General features: G+C 42.0%; 1 protein-coding gene across 10 annotated transcripts in view; it reads right to left on the bottom strand.

Annotated features, from left to right (window-relative positions):
* The window catches only part of CACNA1E (calcium voltage-gated channel subunit alpha1 E), a 454,989-nt gene that overhangs the window by 226,240 nt on the left and 209,010 nt on the right, over positions 1–19,739 (bottom strand). The gene's annotated exons all lie outside the window — the stretch shown is intronic.

Raw genomic sequence — 19,739 nt, 5'->3', positions numbered from 1 at the left:
CTGCAGAGGGACAGTATCTCCTGTCCTTCCCAACAGGCTGCCCTAAGGCCTCCTAGAGACACAGCCTGCCACCCATAACTTGACCCTGGCATCCTCTAATCATAAAAACAGGATAGGGAGCCACTGGAGGATTTCATTATTTTTAGAAGCACTATTACTTAGCAACCTAAACATCCCATTCTTCTCCACCCCTCCAAAAGCCCAGAAAAATAAATACAGTATTAAAGACTCCAGTGCTTGGCTTCAATACAACATGAGGATGTAATAATAATAATACTTTCTATTTATGTAGAAATAAAGCTTGCCTTCCAAGGAGCTCAGAGAGTCTTGCTAAAATTAAGGCACTAATTCCTTGCACTCGGCCCTCTCTGCCTCTCAGTGCAAACTGGCCAAGGGTCGCTGTTCTCTGCTCTTTGATAAAAGCCTAGGAGAAGAAGAGACTTCATGTGCAGAATCTAAAACAGAACAATAACAATTCCTTTTGCAAGGAATAGGTGTACCAGGAAAAGAATAACAATTTCATTCTAGCAAGAAATAAGTGTATCAGAAAGAAGTCAGTGTTTCTCAAACAAATGCCATCAGTGAGTTCCTTCCTCACTTTTGACCCTGTTAACCATTCTCTTCTGGAAATTCTTCCTTCACTTCCTTGCTAGTTAATGGTCTCCACTAATCTGCCTCCCTACCTCTGCCTGCTGCCTCTCAGCCTCCATCCTAGGTCACCTATATTTTCCACAGCTGTTGGATGCAGGGTCCCCTGGACTCTGTCTTTGGCCTCTTCTCTCTCTGCTTCTCTCCTGGGGCAATCTGTCCCATGTCTATGGTATCAACTGCCAAATGCACACTGATGAACCACAGGCGTCCACATAGACCCTTGTGCTAAGCTCTAGTGTTCTACCAGAGCTCCATATCCTAAGGCCCAAAAGATGCAGCTAACCCAAAGAAGACAGAATCATCCTTGCCACACCCCCAACCCCCTGCAGATGCTCCTCATCCAGTGTGTTATGGCTCCAGGAAGGAATCCTACCCACCAAGCCTAGGATTCATCTTGGATTCCTCCCTCTCCTCCGTATTTAAAGACCCCTACATTGTATGTGTCCCACCTCTTGTCTCACTGACACAGTCCAGATGCATACCTTCATTTTGTTTGAGACAGGGAAGCCTGTGCAGGGCAGCTCCCGACCTGGTCCCTGACAATCCACTTACCCCTTAATCCCCACACATCTGCATACACACATGTACCAGGACAGGAATCCAAGCCTCTGAGAGCTGAAGGTCTACTTACCCAGGGAGAGATTCTATCACCTTCTTGCTTTAAGCCCTTTAATGACCCTCTATTGCCTTTGAAATAAAATTCCAATGTGTTATATCATGGTACACAGCACCCTTATGTTCCCGTCTGCCTGTTCACTTCCACCTGGAACCACCTTCCCTGAGGCTCCCGACACTCCAGCCCTGCACACCATATACACACCATTCTCCAAACACAGCAGTCGGCTCCTGCCTCTGCTTTGCTGGTGTTTCCCCTCTGCCCCAGGCCCGTTGCAGTGACGAACTCCTTATGAGTAAGTATCCACGCAAGCACCAGCTCCTGTGTATAGCCTCTTTCTCCAACTCCTCCAAGATCTAGATGTTTCCTCCTTCACAGCCCCTGCACACCTTGCACTTTCCTCTTAGAGTCCTATCACCCTCGTTGTAATGGTGGGATTCTAGCTTCAATTTCCTAAGATCCTCTGAATTCTGCAGGAAAGGCGAGGTCTTCCATGGCCCCTGAACTTATCACAGGGTTTGTCATTTACCAGGCACTTAAAAATACTTGTTAACAAGGTACGCCACTTTCCAGAGTTCTACCCCATCCTGCTACCCTCCTGAGGGCATTCGGAATGGTCACAATCCCTTATACAGCATGGAACTCTAAATTAGCACATCACTTACATGGGGAAAGAAGTCAAAAGAACAGAACACACAAACTATTTACTGTCTTTTATCTGGATCCTATATTTCCACCAATGTAAATTAAGATAATATTAGCCAAGCCATAAAAACACAAATCTTTCTCATACGAATTGCTGGAAAGCCATAACTCGGCTCTCTGGTTCTTCAGTTATACAATAATGAAATCCTAATTCAGAGCTTTACAACTCCCTCTTTCCATTTAATTATTTATTTTGGACTATGGACTGACTTAATTAAGGATTTTTGGAAACCTGCTGATTATTATTCACTCCCTTCCTCTACCAGCCCCATGGGGGCTCCACTCACCTACAGCTCCTTCGGCTGATAACTCTTGCTACCCAAGGGCAATTCTCTCTCTTCCCTCCTCCCTCTTCAGACAGATTCACTCCCCAGAAGTTTCCACAAAGTTCTAAAATTGAGTCAATATCATTATACATGAAAGAAATAAGTGAATCTGGGCACAGTGTGGAGGTCAGCTGTTAACCTGACACCGCCGCACCCCTGAGGATGTGTGGCATGATTTAGGCCTTCTCTTATTTTCTTACTTATTCCATCTCTCAGAGTTGGAATCCATGAAAAACAGCTTTCTTTGTGGCTTTTCCTTTCTGCTTCTCACAGACATACCTTTCCTTCCCAGACCATTTCAGTTTGGGTGCTTTGAAAATGCTGCCCATGCCCTTTACCCAGGAAGTTGCTTTATGCTCTGCGCCACAGAGTAAACCAGGAAAATGTCATTTCTTCCTTGTCTGGGCTGATAGAGAAAGGAAGAGATTTAGCCAACTACCATGATGGACAAAGCCAAAGTAATTTATTGTATATTTGACTTTGAGAGGTAGTTAGAGACACATTTAGAGATACACAACTATCTCTGCCCATCTGGAAACCTTCCCAAACCCTCCTAGCCTGGCTTTCACCCCAGCCTGGGGTGGGGCTGCAGTGTGGAAAGAGGCCCTGGGCTATGCAGACAAACCACACGTGGAGAAGATGGTGTTAATGGTGACATTATTCATAATATTCAATTCAGCAGCTATATATGAACCCCAACTATGTGCAAGAAACTGTGTGCCAAAGAGACGTATGGGCCAGGCAGAGAAACACTTTCTATTATCCCCAGACACTCACAATCCATCAGGAAGCAGCAGTTTGTTCATAATTATCCACATGATCTGAGCAACAATCAAGGTGCTAATAAAGTGATATGAGAGGGGTGGGGGCACCTAATTCCAACCAGGTGGTTCTGGGAAGCCTCAGATCAGGAATTCAGGTAAAGGCAACTCTGGTGTTGGTGGACAGGTCCCCATCACAACTGAGAGCTCAGATGTGAGGCCTGCCTCGAATTGTCCTTGAAATCCAGTGAACTGACAAATGATAGTGAGGTCTTGTTCCATGCCTGGAACTGTGTGAGATGCTACAGGCTACAAAAAATATTTAAGACAGTTTTGACTACCATGCATAATTAGTGAACAAGGCAGTGTTATATGCTGAGATACTAAAGGGCTCAATGTGTAGAAGTGACACTAAGAATGAGATCAGGCTATAATAAGTGCTAATTGCACAGCAAAGGCAATGAATAAGAAAGCCTCCACAAACTGTTATTTACTTCCACTGCATCTCTGCTGCTGTTGATGACAACATCCCAGCTAGCTGTGGGCGAGAGCACCTCCTCTACATCCTTAGGCAGCATGTGCTGGAGTGCTGGACTGGGAATGGGCACCCTGGCTCTGGAATGACCTGGATGTGCACAAAGGCAGGTTACTTTCTGCCTCGGGCCTCTGGAGAGAAGCAGGATGCAAAGATCTCCTAGATCCCTTGCAGTTTCAGATGAAGTGTGGTTCTAAATGCAAATGAACCGACTGATGTCATAAGGGATGGCTCTGAGGAGAAGAGAGATGAACGATGCACAGGAGATGAGTAAGAAGAGTGACAGAAGGGATTTCGGATGCAGACCATGGGCAGGGCTGTGGAAGTCAGAGTGATGGAGGTGCGCTCAAGAGAACAGAACTGAGCAGGTGGCTACAGAGTCAGAGGCCAGCTGAGCAAGTCTGCAAAGGCCACATGGAAGAGGTCAGACCCAAGGCAACAGGAAACTGCGTCCCCACTTAACGATTGTGCATCGCTATGGGAAGGGGCCTTAGGGAGCTATGGCAGTCAACAGACTGAGACTAGGGAGGAAATGAAGCCAACAAGCCAGCCAATGAGCCACTAAATCAGGCATGTTACTGAGATGATGAGGACGTGGGCTGGTGATGGGGACGATGATACTGGAGAACAGACTGCTTCTTTTAAGAGGAGATGAGACTCAGGAAACTCAAGTGTGAAGAATGCAGGAAAGTGGTGAGTCCAGGACCTACCTCACCACTTCCAGGCCCAAGCTAACACCTGGCCTAGGTATCTCCAGACTCTAAGACAGTCCAACACCTACGCCCAGAGCATTTCTCGCCCTGATAGATGGGCAGCTGACATGAAGAGGCGGAACAGGAACCGGTGAGTGTGCACTGACCCCACAGTCTGTCCTATGGAGTAAAGGGCCTCTTCTGCCTTGCACCTCCCATAGGAGCCAGCACCATGCTTGGCATGGAACGGATGGTCAGAAGCTGTCTATTGAGCCCCTTCAACTCTGAACATTCAATACTTCCTCAAGTAACTTTAGTAACCTTAAAAGGCATCAAACATGGAAGACAGCAGGTCTGGAAGGAGAAAGGGGACAATCTGCGGTAGAAAACAGAGGGCACAACCCTGGCAGGGAGTTAAGTGAGACAAGGACAGCAAGACACTGTGGGTCAGAGGAGGAAAGTGGGTAGAGGTAAGGATCTTGCAGCAACCGGAGGATTATAAGTCAGCAGTCTTCCAAATGCCCTACTTACTCTTATCATCTCTGTGAGGCAGACGGGGGAACTGCCTGCTTTCAGACAGGAGGTCAGAGGTGCAGGGAAAGAAGCATCTGGCAAGGGCTTGAGTTTCTTAATTCTCTCAGGCCAGAGTGTTCTCTGCCAGATCCCCTCCTCCTCAGGATGGCACACACTGGCAGGCTTCCCAGTTGGCACAAGACTGCCTTAAAATTTGACAACTTGGCCTCCCTTCCCTTTCCAACCAAGCTTTGTGTCTGCTGGATGCGTGCTCCCGCTCTACCGAACTGTCACAGGCCAGCCTGCTGCCTCCCCATCACCCGCACCACTTGCTCAGAGCCCAGCTCCCCTCTGCACAGAGGCTGGCCATCCCCGCTCCTCTGCAGCCTCTCCCAGCCCTCTCCCCACCTGTCAAGATGCCTGTTCAAAGTTCAGAGCCCTCCATCCAGTGGGCTGCCGCCCTGGAGGAGCATAGGGTGACCTCACCTGCACTTCAGTGTGCAGCCACGTGCAAACGGCCCAAGGAGAAAAATCTACCTGAAGAGAACAGCAGACAGAGAAACTGGATGGGGGAGTCCCTGAGGCAGCCTTTAAACAAGAAACAAAAATTCCTCTCTCCTGGAGATGGGAAGAAAAACAGGGGTCTTAAAGCCTATGAGGGAAAAGGAAGACAAGCCGGCATCCCAAACCCCCAGAGCAGCCGTCTCCTGGGACCAGGCAGGCTGGGCTTTCCTTGTTCTCCTGGCTTCCCTGTTCCATCGTAGAATTCTATCCTGCGGCTCCCTGCCCTGATGGAGCCTGTGTAGCCAGGGGTAGTCACAAGGGCACCCTCACCGCAGAAGGCCCGGGAGGACGAGGTGTGCAGGGCCAGGCCCCCAGGTGGGCTGCCACCACCTACAGCCCTAAGGGAAACACAGAGCCCAGTGGGGGGAGTCCAGGAGGGAGCCCTAAAATCTAAAATTTCAAAAACTATAAAATACTTTGATACACTTCACCCTGTGAGATAGTTCAGATATTCAGAAAATAACATACATAGTCATACGTAGTCCCATTTTTAACAGGAGTTACTATTCTCCATACTTCTTCACATCATTTTTTTACAAGAGCTGAAGACTTCAAATACAGCTAAGGCTCTGCCCCAGACCCATCTTCTCCCCAACCTTCCTGGAGAAACCGCTGCCCTGGAGTTAGCCGCATCGGTCACACGCAGTTTCCAAACCCTCTTGGTTTAAGGCCAAAATTCTGCTTTTTAAACAAGACCCCAGGTGTTTTTAATGTACTCTAAAGCTTCAAGAGCCACTGTTCTAGCTTAAGACGTTAAACCTTCTTAAAATGTAAAACAAACAACAACAATGATCAGAACAAACCCCCCAACCCTGAGAAGCGTAACCCTTTAAATTGCTCTCAGTCGCTTACTGCTCCATGTGAATGACAGATGAGCGGCAGGTTTTGTACTCTGTCCAATAGCCAAACTGTCCGGGGTCAGCCTGCTTCCCCATTGCTTCCACAGTGCACAGAACCACAACAGAACCACAATGAACATTTGTTCTCATCGCAGGGGGAAGGAGGGAGAGAAGAGATCTAAAGGACCATGTGTAGCTAAATGTCCTGTTTGCATCAGCCCACCACTGCCACCATTTGTAGCATGCCTCTGGCACCTTTTAAATTATAATAGAGTTACAGTGTATACTGCAATTAGATATTTGTATTTCTGTTGCTATCCTAATTTAGAAGCTATATTCTTTTTATATAGCCACTTCATTTGGTTTATAATCACAAGATGCCCCCATTCCAAGTGTACAATCCAGTGGGTTTTAGCACATTCAGAGAACACAATTGTCTGATCATCATCACTACCTAATTCTAGGATGGGTTCGTCACTCCAAAAAGAAATCCCATACCCATTATTAGTCACTCCCATACACCCTGCCTCCAGCCTTTGGTAACCATTAGTCTACTTTCTGTTTCTATGCATTGGCCTATTCTGAACTTTTCATTAAAACAGAATTGTACAATATGTGGCCTTTGTGAAAGACGTCTTTCTTAGCATGATGTTTTCAAGGTTCACTCGTGGGTATGAATCTGTACTTCACTCCTTTTCATTGCCAAATACTATTCCACTATATAATAAACCACACTTTGTTTATCCATTTATCAACTAATGGATACTTGGATGGTTACCATTTTTTGCTATTATGAATACTGTTATGAGCATTCGTAGACAAGTTTTTTTATTGAAGTATAGTTGACATACAACATCTATTAGTGTCAGGTGTACATTATAGTGATTAAGTATTTTTTACATCATGAAATGTCTCCACAACAAGTCTAGTTACCATCCCTCACCTGGTTTCCATCCGCCATCATACAAAATTACAATATTAGTGACCATATTCCCTATACCATATACTACATCCCTATGACTTATGTATTTTATAACTACAATTTTTTGTATGGGTACATGTTTTCATTTCTCTTAAGAATATGCCTAGGTGTGAAATACCTGGATCAAAAGGTAACTCCATGTTTAATATTTTGAGGGACTGATAAATTGTCTCCAAAGGGCTGCACCATTTTACATTCCCACCAGGAATGTTACAAAACCAATTTATCCATATTCCTGCTCAACACTTGTTACTGTCTGTGTTTTTTATTATAACCACTCTAGTGGGTGTCCTAGTGGACACTGTGGTAGTGAACACAGAGGAAATCAGATGAGGATACAGAAAATTCCTGGTGATGATGCATCTAATCAGTGACCTCTGATGTTTATTGCATGTATGCATGTAATATAAGAGGTATCTCACTGTGGTTTTGATTTGTATTTCCTTAATGGCTAATGATGTTGAGCATCCTTTCTGTGGCCATTTGCATGCTTATTCTTTAAAGTTTTATCAAAGAGCCTGGAACCCAATTAAAAAGTAGTTCTCAAAGGGTGGGCCACTCCCCTCACAGGCACACATACCAACAGCATCGCCATCACTAAAGAGCATAAATTAGAAATGCAAATTCCCAGGCCCTATCCCAGGTCCCCTGAATCACAAATTCTGGGACTGGGGCCCTGCAGAGTATGTTTAACAAGCTCTCCCAGTGATCCAGATATAGGCTTAAGTCTGAGAATCAGTGCAATAGAATAATGTTTCTTGCAGGGTGTTCCACAGTGTTTTCCCAAGTGATATTTGATAAATTTCTTGGTCATATAAGCTTGGGAAACACTGGGCTAACCAAAAAATCCTTTATTCAGGACTTCTCAGATTCTTCAATATGTTTGTGAGCACTGTGAATCTCCAAAAAAGAAATCTAGTGTGCAGAGTTCCCAGAATTATATAAGCATCAAACTCCTTTTATAGGAAACATCTTGCAGGATAGTGTTCCAAGGAAGTTACTTTGGGAAACATTATTTTAAAGGATTCAGTAAAAGAAATTAAAAGGGTATGATACTATTTTCTTTATCAAATCAAGTCTGTTGTTCTTCAATATTCTTTAAACTAATTCCTTACAAAGTCTTTTCTTCAGTTGTCTATTGTTGCAGAGCAACACTTAGTGGCTTAAAACAAGAAGCATTTACTACCGCACACAGTGGGTCAAGCATCTGAAAGTGGGTTAAGCATCTGAGAGTGGGTCAAGCATCTGAGAGTGAGTCAAGCATCTGGCTTAGCTGTATGGTTCTTGCTCAGGCTCTCCCATGACCTTGCAGTCAAGATGTCAGCAGGGGCCGAAGTTACCTGGCTAGTCTGGAATTCCAAGATAACAGTTCACTCACATGGCTTTGGAAGGAGTACCCAATTCTTCACCACGTGACCTTCCACAGGGTTCTTTGAGTGTCTTCATGACACAGCAGTAATCCAAGAGAGAAAGACAGGAGTGGCAAGGTCTTTTGCAACAGAGCCTCAGAAGTCACAACTTCACTTCTGCCCTGTTCTCTTGGTCACACAGACCTGACCTAATACAATGTGGGAGAGGACTCCGCAAGGGCACGCAGGCCAGGAGGTGGGCACCACTCTGCTAGGGCTGCAATTTGGCCACAGGCAGTCTGGCTCCAGAGTCCCAGAGACTGTGTCCTGCCATCTCTCTGTTATTCTTACTAAATGTGCTGACAGCCCTTTAAGAATGGGTAACTCACAAAGCTCAGCCTTTGCAGGTCACAACTCAGCACGTGTTCCTCTGGTGGGTGTTAGCATGTCCACAAGCCTTTGCAGCTGCTGCTAGACACTGCAGCCTGCCCAGAAACCAAGCTTTTCAGAACACAGGACTGGAACTGTTCATTAGCTAATTAGGTTGTTCTTAACTAATCTGGGAGATGAGCATCAATTTACTTCTGTTTGTGCTCTCAACAATTCTGCTCCCACTAGACTATAAATCATGCCATTCCATTCTTTACCCTCCATTGTCCACCTATCGAATTGAAAACTCCTAGTCCCCCCAGCTCCTAAAACCCTATCCTTAGAAATTCCCTCCATCTTTTTTTTAGGTGTATCTTTAACTGCTAGTATCCTGGCAATAGAATGCTGAGTATAAAGCCTCAGTTCCTTTCAAAATGGAAAGGACATTTCTGCCTAAAAATACACTTTAAATTTTAGGACTGTTAGGACTTTAGAAACATTCTTGAAATAGTTGTCTGCCTTTCTAAATTCTCTCCCTTTTCATGTCTGCCTTTCATTAGCTTGTTCAATATTCATCAGATACTTCTGCATAACTACAAAGTGCGAGGCATACTGTGAATAAAAACCACTATATGTAAAATCATATAATAAATCATTTGCCTTAGAATATGGACACCATGGTCATGAACACAGAGGAAATCAGATGAGGATACAGAAAATTCCTAGTGATGACATATCTAATCAATGACCTCTGATGTTTATTGCATGTATGCATGTAATTAAGACCAACTCTGCAAATTACGTAGAAAATGTGGTTACGTTATGTGGATTTTGTAAGGATCCTCCCTCTCCATCATTATAAATAGGCTCTAATTGTGAACTGTACCACCAGCATATAACAGGACTAAATAGTAAGTGATTAAATAGGGACCAAATACGAAGCACTTTAATCTGCTGTACAACTAAGGGCCTGAAATCAGATATCCTGGTTTGATTTCTCCTTTGTCCTATTTTAACCTAAGACCCCTGGCCAAATAACAAATGGCAACTGAGAGCAAAGTCTAGACTCTCCATTTGTCTTCTTTGGGAAAAAGGTGAATTTTCATAGAAGTTTTATCCATTAAGTAATTTAATGGTTTTATATCTAATATACAGGGGTTATTGCTCTGAGGAAAGGTTTCTAAGTTAACTAAGAAAAGAGCTTATCAGTGTTTTCAGATTGCTTTTACTTGACTCAAGGAAGGCTTTAGTGAGACTCAGACATTGTAGGACACAGGATGGAGGGGCTCAGATGCAACATTAAAAATGTGATTACTAATTAGAGCAGGAGGAAGGAGAAGGAGACTGGGAATGCTATATTCTTCCTCCCATGAAGCTAATTCCTGGACAAAGACTAGATCAATCTGGCATTTCTTCATTTGGCCTTAAGAACATCCTTGAATTATTTTGCTTGCTTTCTGAAATTCTTCCTCCTTGCATATGTGCCACTCATTCATTCATGCATTACCTTGTCCAGTCATTCATCTGTTTTTCAGCAATATTTGCTGAATGACTAGTATGTGTCAGGCATACAAGGAGTTCAGAAAAGAATAAGATATAACTCCTGTCTTCTGGCCCTCAGCAAACAGCCCACCTAGTAGAGGAGATGCTAATGTTGATCGTGGGAGTAAAGTTCAGAGTGAGCCTGGCCAGGGAGGAAGGGAAGGTGGAAGGAAAATGAGGAATTAATCAAAGGGAGGGCAAGGATGGTGTGAGAGCAGGCAAAAGAGCATGTTCAAAAGGAAGGAGGCAAGAAATAGCACAAAATTCAAGGAACTGCAAATAGTCAAATATAGTAGGAGGGCAGGCTGCATGTGGTCAGGTCAGGAAGGATCCTGTACTCTGCAAAGGATCCTGACAACAGAGAACAAATGGAGGGCTTTAAACAAAGAACTGCACACTTATATTGCATTTTGAAAATCCATGGTTATCATCTTCTAGAAAATCTTCTTTTAAAATTCAACAGAAACCTTTTCAGATTAACATGACATCATTGAACAGATTTCACTTTGGAGTCTTAGGATTTTGCAGTTTAGTTTGCTTTATACTGGGTGATAACCTCCCCTTTCCCTGATGGAATGCCCTTCTCCACATTCTCCATCTTCAACAGCTAAAACAAACATCACCTCCCCTGTGACTTTTTTCCCCAAACATAGTCACCTTCACCTTCCTCCATGCTTCCAGGATGCACTCCACAGAGTACATTATTTCCTACAAGTCTCTCTCTTCCATAATACCATGGACCCACGGAAGTAGAGACTTGTGTTTGAATTTACACATACAAGCTCATTTATTCAGCAGTACTTCATTGAACACCTGCTTCGTACCAGACATCATGCTGGAAACTGGTTCTACGAAATGAAGGAAATTTTTCTCGTGTAAATGTGTAATGTATATGCATTGGAAATTAGAATGTAACTTTCCTTAAAGCAAAAGTTAACATCTTCTTCAGTGCTCTTAACATGAGAAATTACAAATAACTGATTTTTAAAAACATTAACTGAGCTATTTGCAATCCTGCCCATGACAAAGTAGAAAAAGTTAAAATGGTTGAGCATCAAGAATTCAATACCTAAAAATCTGAACTACTGGTAGGGAACCAAGTGGTCAATGCACACTTTTTTTTATTAGATAATAAAATGCTAGGCAGAATTTTCTGTCCAGAGACTTCTACGGAACCTTCTGCAAACCGAGTGGAATGTAACCTTTTAGCGTCTTTTCATTCATTCATCATATATTTATTACCGTCTCTTATCAGCCAGCTCTGCTGATGGTCCTGAGAAAAATAATAGCTGTCATATTTTGGGTTTTAATACACTTCAAACACCATGTTAATTGCTTTACATGTCTTAATTCAATAATCCTCAAACTAACCCTATGGAGCAGGGAAAATTATTTAGCCTCTTGGTGCCTCAGTTTCTCCATCTGTAAGACAGCAATGATAATATACACCAGAGGCCTATTGAGGAATCAGAAGAGTTCACACATGTAAAGTGTGAACTTAAAGTAATAACTGACATACACTGTACTTTCAAATATTAGCTAAGAATCCCCACTACTAGCATACCACCATCATCTCATTTTGGATACGAGAAAACTGAGGGTCAGCAAGGTTGGAAGAAGTTACCCCAGCTTCTCAGATGGGCAGACTGAGCATGCACCATGGCCCCTTCCTCCCTCACATTTCTAGAAATCATTTTACAAATAGATACAACCACCACAAAGGAAAGCAAGAAGATAAACAAGCCCTTGGTAGACTAGAGGTTGTGATGAGTGCCCCGGAGACAGAAAGTACATGTAATCTGATTTTTTTAATGAAACCACAGCTCCCAGCCAATAGATGAGGATGCGACTGCCACAAATGTTGTCTGGCTCTATCCATGCACCTGTCTGCAGATGGGGGACAATGGGGTCCAGAGAGATCCGGGGGTAACCAGCAGGACGGTGGTTTGGGTATAGTAAGCAGAAAGATCAGTGTTCCCAGAAGCACACTTTACTTTTACTCTTAGCCCTCCTTCCCTCCTTGGATTGGGCAGAAGTAAAAGAATATCTGCCTACAAGCCAAGGCAATGGGCTTAGAAGTTGGGGTAAGAAAATGGGGCAGGGTCCTTTGTGCCCGTCTATGCCTGAGAGGAATAAGTGCCTGGCTGTCAAAGGGACCCACCCAGCAGCAGATCTCTTCCCGCTCACATTCTCACTAGACGAGTAGCCTTATCGTGTAATGTCCCTTCAAGCAGTTTGCACAGATATGACAGATGACATTACAATCAAGAATCACCAAACGCTTGAGGAAATTCAATACCACAAAGAGAGGAAACAAACTCAACAGTCAAAGAACTTACACTGAGTGAGAATGAATACGTGTAATTACTAGCTTAGGGGAATGCATGAGAATATTGCAAGCACTTTAAAAAAATTTCCTACAGATAGTACAAATGGAAATTTCAATAACTTAAAGTTTTTTAAGTGACTGAACAGACTGGCAAAATAGCTGAATTGGAGATCTGTAACATAAAACTGACCAATATTCCCAGAAACACAGAGCAATATAAAGATTAGAAAAACAAAGTTAAAGGACATAGAGGATTTTACAAAAAAGACATAGATGATATACAGTAAAGTCCCAATATCGTATATAATGAATGCTTGAATGTTAGAAATAAATAACAGATAGAATGGAAAGCAAATAATACTTAAAAGCAATTTCAAAGGAGGGGAAAAAACATTCAAAAGTACTTCCCAGAATTGAAATAAATAAAGATATGACTCTTTGGATTGAAATGGCCCCCCTAAGTGACATGAAAAATTAAAAAGTAAGTAAAAACCATCCAGAAGACATGTTTTAGTGAAATTTTACAAAACCAAAAATAAAAGGAAATGCTAACTTTCTGTAAAGAAATAATCAGACTGATATTACGACTGTCATTAACCACAAAGGATAAAATGCAATAGTAGGAAAGGTTACAATGTTGAAGGTAATGGTGTGTGTGTGTTTGTTGAAATGGTACTGAACGTTTTTGCAAAGAAGAAATTTGTATTGCACTTTGTTCCAAATCTGTTAGAAATCTCTTTAGTAGTCACCCTTAAATATTTAACACACATTTATGCTGATGACACATAAAAACTCATAACTTGCACATCTTAAATGATTTTTTTATCAGTATGAAATAGTTGTCACTGTTCCCTTTAATGTTTTTGACTTAAGGTTAAAAAATCGTCTTGTTCACTTTTTTGAGGTTGTCATTTGTCTAGCATATCCTCTACCACCCTTACTATTTAAATTTTCCAGTATCATTTTTATTTAGCTAAATCTTTTAAACATAACACTAAAAATTAAATGAAATCACAGTGTCTCTATCTCTTAAAAAGGTAGGTTTAATCTATTTACCTTTGCTCTGATTGCTATTAAGTTAGGACTTACTTCTACATTTGTATTCTCTATTTATCTTACTAATTGTTCCTTTCTTGCTTTTTGATGGATTTTCTCAATTTTCTTCATTACCTTTCTTCTTTACTGATTCTGTTTGCTTACAGCTTCTATTTCAACTTATAGAATACCAGATGTGTATTGGAATTCATTGGCTGTGATTAGGAATTATGTGTCCATCAGAACTCCATAGATTTCCACTCTTTAGGTTTCTTAATTTACTAAAAACTTTGTCTATACAATAATACCATACTGTACCAAAATTGTATGCATATCATCACTCCAAAAATAAGTTTATTGTTAATGTTAAACTTTTTAGCTGAACTTTCAGTGGCATTTACAAAATGTTGATGTTTAACTTTCTACAGAATAAACTTCCAAAACTTTTGAGCTTACAAATTAAATAAAAATACTGAGCTATTTGTGAAATTAACTCTTACTCTTTATTTATTTTATAAAGGTTATCTACCATAACACTAAAACATGTCTTAAAGGTAAAGCTTTAAAAACATTCTCTTTAATATCAGAACAAGATATAAAAGCCTCCTATTACTGCCATTATTCAACATTTTTCTAGAAGTTCTAACTAGTGCAATAAGATAAGAAAAAAATTAATAGTGGGTGAATTGGAAAGAAAGAAATACAATAAGTTATTTATAGTTGATGTGATTTTCTACATAGGTAACCTAGAGAATCTACAAACAAATGATTTCAGTTAATGAAAAGGTTTGACATAATTGCTGGATATAACATCAACAGAAACAGTAACATTCTTATAAACTAGTAATGTTTGATTAGAAATGCAAAAAAAAAAAGTTAGCTCATTCATAAGAACAACAAAGTTATAAAATATATAGAAGTAACCCTAATAAAAGATTTGCAAATCATAAATGGAGAAACCCCCAAAGCTTTTATAGGACCTAAAATATACCCCAAATAAGCAAAGAGAGATTTGTAAGACTCAACATTGTGAAAATGTTAATTCTCCCAAGTTAGTCAGTAAATACACTGCATCCTCAAACAAAATCTTGAGATTTTGACAACTGTAAATTCATATGAAACTATAAAGCCCAAGATTAGCCAGTTTTAAAAAGAAATGGAGAGGGAATTATGATTAACACTATCAGTTATCAAAAAGCATTATAAAAATGAAGTCATTAATAGGACAGACAAATAATAATTAATGGGACAGAACAGAAAGCCTAAAAATAAAGTATGCATATACAGAAACTTGGCATATGAACAAAACTGGCATTACAAGTCAGCAGGCAAAAGATACACTATTCACTAAATGAAGTTGGGAACCTTTGGAAAAACTTACAGGAATATTCATACCTCACGTAGCACACACAAAAATAAATTCAGAAGGATTAAAATCTAAATATGACAAACATAATCTTAAAATTGTACTGAAATATATCTTCATGACCTTGCTTTAAAAAACATGAATGACCAATAAACATACTGCCATATCTTCATCAGAGTCTTGCATTTTACTCAGACAATGCCTCTGTCTCAACTCCCTGTAATAAAATGCAGAGTCTGACTGTCTAAGAGACAATGAACTCTGTTCAAAAAAGTAACACAATTATTTTTTCTTAGTTGGCTTCCAAAGATCACTGTATATCTTGGAATCCCAATTTTTCCCTACAAAATAACTAAAATTGAGAGGGTTTGTAGCTAGGGAATGTCACTTTTCTACGAACTAGGCATCAGTCCCATTGGCCCATGCACACAACTATTTGGTAACAGTTTTGAAAGACAAGAAAGAGCTATGGAATGAATGGTTATCCATCTCCAGTGAAGGAGACATATAAGGAAACCAAATTATTGTAGTAAACTCTCTAGGTTAAGAAAAAATGTCTCCTTACTAGGAAGGTTTGAAATACTGCAATGCAAAGATAGGAAGACAATATATCCACTTTCCTCAAATGCTTTGAAAATCAAATTAGCCATCTAGCTTGGGTGCATTGCTGGTTTGAAGGGATAAACTCCAATCCATTGATTAACCTGACCAAAAACAGAATCACTTATCTAGAAAAACTAAAATGCATGCACCTGCAGAGAACCTTGTCTTCCTGGAAGACATCTGAGCCTCTCACCTTGGATAGAATACAGAGAGAAAGGCAATGAGCAACCGGCTCTTCTCCTTGGGGGTGGTCTGCACCAGCCCCTCTACTGAGTCAGGGACAGATTCTGCTCTTTTGTATGAGGTACTATGAACACACACACACACACACACATCTGGTGCCCCACCATATGGGCCATGAATCATTCACAATGCTTCTGAATCAATTATTCATCCAAACCAAAGACCAAACACTTTGCTAATTGTCCAGGAAGGAGGGGTGAAGGTGGGGAAGAGAGACTGATTGAGGGAGAAGGAATCCATGCCAATCTGACAACTGGCAGTATAAATACTTCATTTATTTTAAACAAAAAACACAAAGAAGAAGAAAAGAGCCTCCTGAGTTGACTGGATAACTAATATGGGACACAGGCCACCTCTGGCACAAGAGGGGACAGACACATTGCACTCCCCCAGAGTCCTACTCAAAGCGCCCCACCTCCTGGCACCTGTACCCCACCTTTGGCCTCACCACCCACAGCTGGACCAGGAGCTCAGGACCCATACACATCGTACTGGGCCTAAGGTCTACTTGTGGTCTTCACTTTATCCTTGCTATATGGGCCCAGGCCTGGGTCACTCACCTGGGCAGACTACACGTGAAACTGGAGCACAAGGCTTCCGCCGGATCCGTGATTCCCACACACTCCTTCCCACTCAGCTCCATGAGCAGATGTGCACACACCCTAGTTTATCACCTCCTCATTTGTCTCACCTTCATCAAGTCATCCATTATGGGTCTGAGAAAACCCGGTCACCCTAGAGAAGAGGTCAAGGAGAACATGACCCCAGCCTCAATCTCAGTATAAAGACAAGAGGGCCACAAGAATAACAAGAGGGGACACAGTGCCTGCTGAAGAGGGAACATGCAGGGGGGTGTGCTGAGGGCTCCACAGAAGGGGGCTCTCCTCCGGAGGAGTCAGGTCTCGGGCTGGATTCCACAGAGAGAGTATCAGGGCACGGACAGGTAAAAGGCAGGCTGACAGCAAATAAAGGGACGCAGGGAGAAGCTTCAAGATGAGAAAGGCAGCACAAAGTCTGACCCTGCTGGGGTGATGGAGCCCCAGGGACAGGAATGGGACAGGAAGGCCAGCGGGCATGAGGGTGGGGCACAGGGGATTCAGCCGACAGACAGACAGACACCCGGGATGCCTTGCTAGAGAGCTTCTTCTCCATACCCAGGGGGAAAGAAAAGTTTGTCAAAGGTCCTGATATGGAGAGAGAAATGAAGCACGAAATGTTTCAATGGCACACGTGGTAACAGACGGGAGCAGAGGCGAAGCTGAGTTAGGAGGCTCCTGCAGGGAATGGACCTCATGAGGGCTCAGATGGTAGAAATAAGCAGGAGAAAAATACGGGCTTGGATTGATGAAGACATCAGACATAACAGAAAAGTCTACGTGACAGGAAGGATAATAAAATCCATATAAATTCTCGAACTTCTAGGCTCCTTAGAGATTATTTAATTGAATGGTCCTAAAATAGGGGTCACAGGCTTCTTTGGTAAAAGCCATAGACCCTTTCCTTAGAGAAAAATGCTCATATACACTAACTTTCAGTACCACTTCAGGCAATTCAAGACTCCCTAAAGTCCATCCATCCAAAGCTTCCAGGCTGCCTGGGAAGAAATAGCAGCCAGGAGATTGTCAGGGCCTGGGGCACATCCCAGTATTCCTGACACACTTCAAGGTCTTTTCCTTGTAACCCATGGACTACTGGCACCACTGACAGAAACAGTGATGTTGGAAAGGGTGTCATTTTATAGGAAAGAATTACCTGTTCAAAGAGAAAAATCAAGGAGATAGAAAAAAATTAATTAATAAAAAATTATAGTGCGAAGGGTTACCCTTTCTGAAATCTCTTTGTGTTTCCTCAAAAAAATATCACCTTTGTTTTAATCCCTTGACTTTTTGTTTTTAATATACAGTTAAATTTGGAAGAGGTTTGCCTTTTGAAAACCATCAAATAGGCTTTCCTTCCTCGCTCACTTCACATTAATATAAGTAAGACCATCTCAGCTTGCCCTGTTGGGAAATGGGGCTGCATTCAAATAGCAGGCCAGAATTGTGAGTGAAATAAGGGCTGAACCGCTGTCCTTAGAGTGACAAATTGATTTTCAAATGTCCAGCCAGGCCCAGGATTTGCATTCCAGAACTGATGGCCTGCAGGAGTTTTTCCCAGTAAATTCTTAGGGTTCTTTGGGTCAGGTCCTCCTGGCAAAGACAAGGCAGAACTGGTCAGAGGATGCTGTTAAGGTGAGGAGAATAAAGGAGGTTCCCTGGGGCAGTTTACAGAAAGGCAGGGGAAACCAGCCCTAGAACAGTTCACAGACACAGCTATGTATGTATCATATCTCCAAAGAAAGGAAAAGGTTTTTAAGTCCTTTTAACAAAATCACTGATAAAGAAACCAAGCCGTTAAGGAAACCCCACTGCCAGGCTATTTGCATTCAAGAGTTCTCCTTAGGAAAATGTACGGTAGGGAGGATATATACCAAAGTATGGATGCAGATGTCCTTTGATGCAACCTCAGGCAGGAATATATATGATTTATCAACAGGCACATATAGGCACAGATCATAAACCACAAGCCGGCACCTGCATTCTTCAAGAGCTGCAAAATTTCTTATTCTTATTTTTGTTTCTTATTCTTTCTCTTCTTTTCTACTTCACCTCTCCAACCCAAGAGCTCCCTGGAGCATCATCAATCTTTAATGGGCTCCCTTCTCTATTACACCATGGCCTGAATATAGATAAATACAAAAGGTGCCTCCATGACTCCTTCTACTGATGAGCAGAAGGCATGGTGAAGGTAGACAGGGAAAAGTACCAGCAGCAAAGAAAGTACCAGAAACTCTCACATGCACCATTCCATTTAATCTCAACCTTTCTGGAAAGCTAGTATTGCTGCTGTCTCTTCGCAGAGCAAAAAACCAAGACTCAGGAAAGTGAAGCAACTAGCCTATGGTTATACCACCAATAAACAACAGTACCAGGATTTGATCCATTTCGGTCTGAATGGGCTTTCTACCATGACACACAATTTCCCATTGGAAATGACTGAGTTTAACTCTCAAACTGTCAGTTCTACAATAAGTATTAAAAACCGACAATTCAGCATCAAGTTTAGTGGTGTGTTGGGTATCCATGCTTATGGTCTACAAAAGAGTAGGGGAGGGGATGGGGGCCAAAATAAAAAAGATAAAAAGTAGAGTCTCCATCACAAGAACTTAGTAATTTAGTTGATAATTACAGGAAACTGATTAATAAGATTCTGATCCATGTAAAAAAATAAGGAAAATAAAAATGAAAAAATAATGCCTAAAATGTAGCAAATATTATATAAATTAAAGCAAAGAAATCATTTATTACAACAAATATTAATGTGCTACATTCTCTCAAAAGAGGAAGACTCAGATGTATAATTGGAAAGCAACATAAAAAGCAGAACTACCGGCGGAGCCAACATGGTGGCGTGAGTAGGACAGTGGGAATCTCCTCCCAAAAACATATATATTTTTGAAAATACAACAAATACAACTAATCCTAAAAGAGAGACCAGAAGACACAGGACAACAGCCTGACTACATCCACACGTGCAACAGCCCAGCACCTGGTGAAAGGGGTAAGATACAAGCCCCGGCCCGGTGGGACCCGAGCGTCCCTCACCCCAGCTCCCAGCAGGAGGGAGAGGGAGCCCAGGACTGCTAAACACCCAGCCCCAGCCACCCGCACCAGAGCGCA

This window comes from Manis pentadactyla, chromosome 9 (genome assembly GCF_030020395.1).
Source record: "Manis pentadactyla isolate mManPen7 chromosome 9, mManPen7.hap1, whole genome shotgun sequence".
Lineage (NCBI taxonomy): Eukaryota > Metazoa > Chordata > Mammalia > Pholidota > Manidae > Manis > Manis pentadactyla.
The sequence above is the reverse complement of the archived record's forward strand: the minus strand, read 5'-3'. Positions and strand labels throughout refer to the sequence as shown.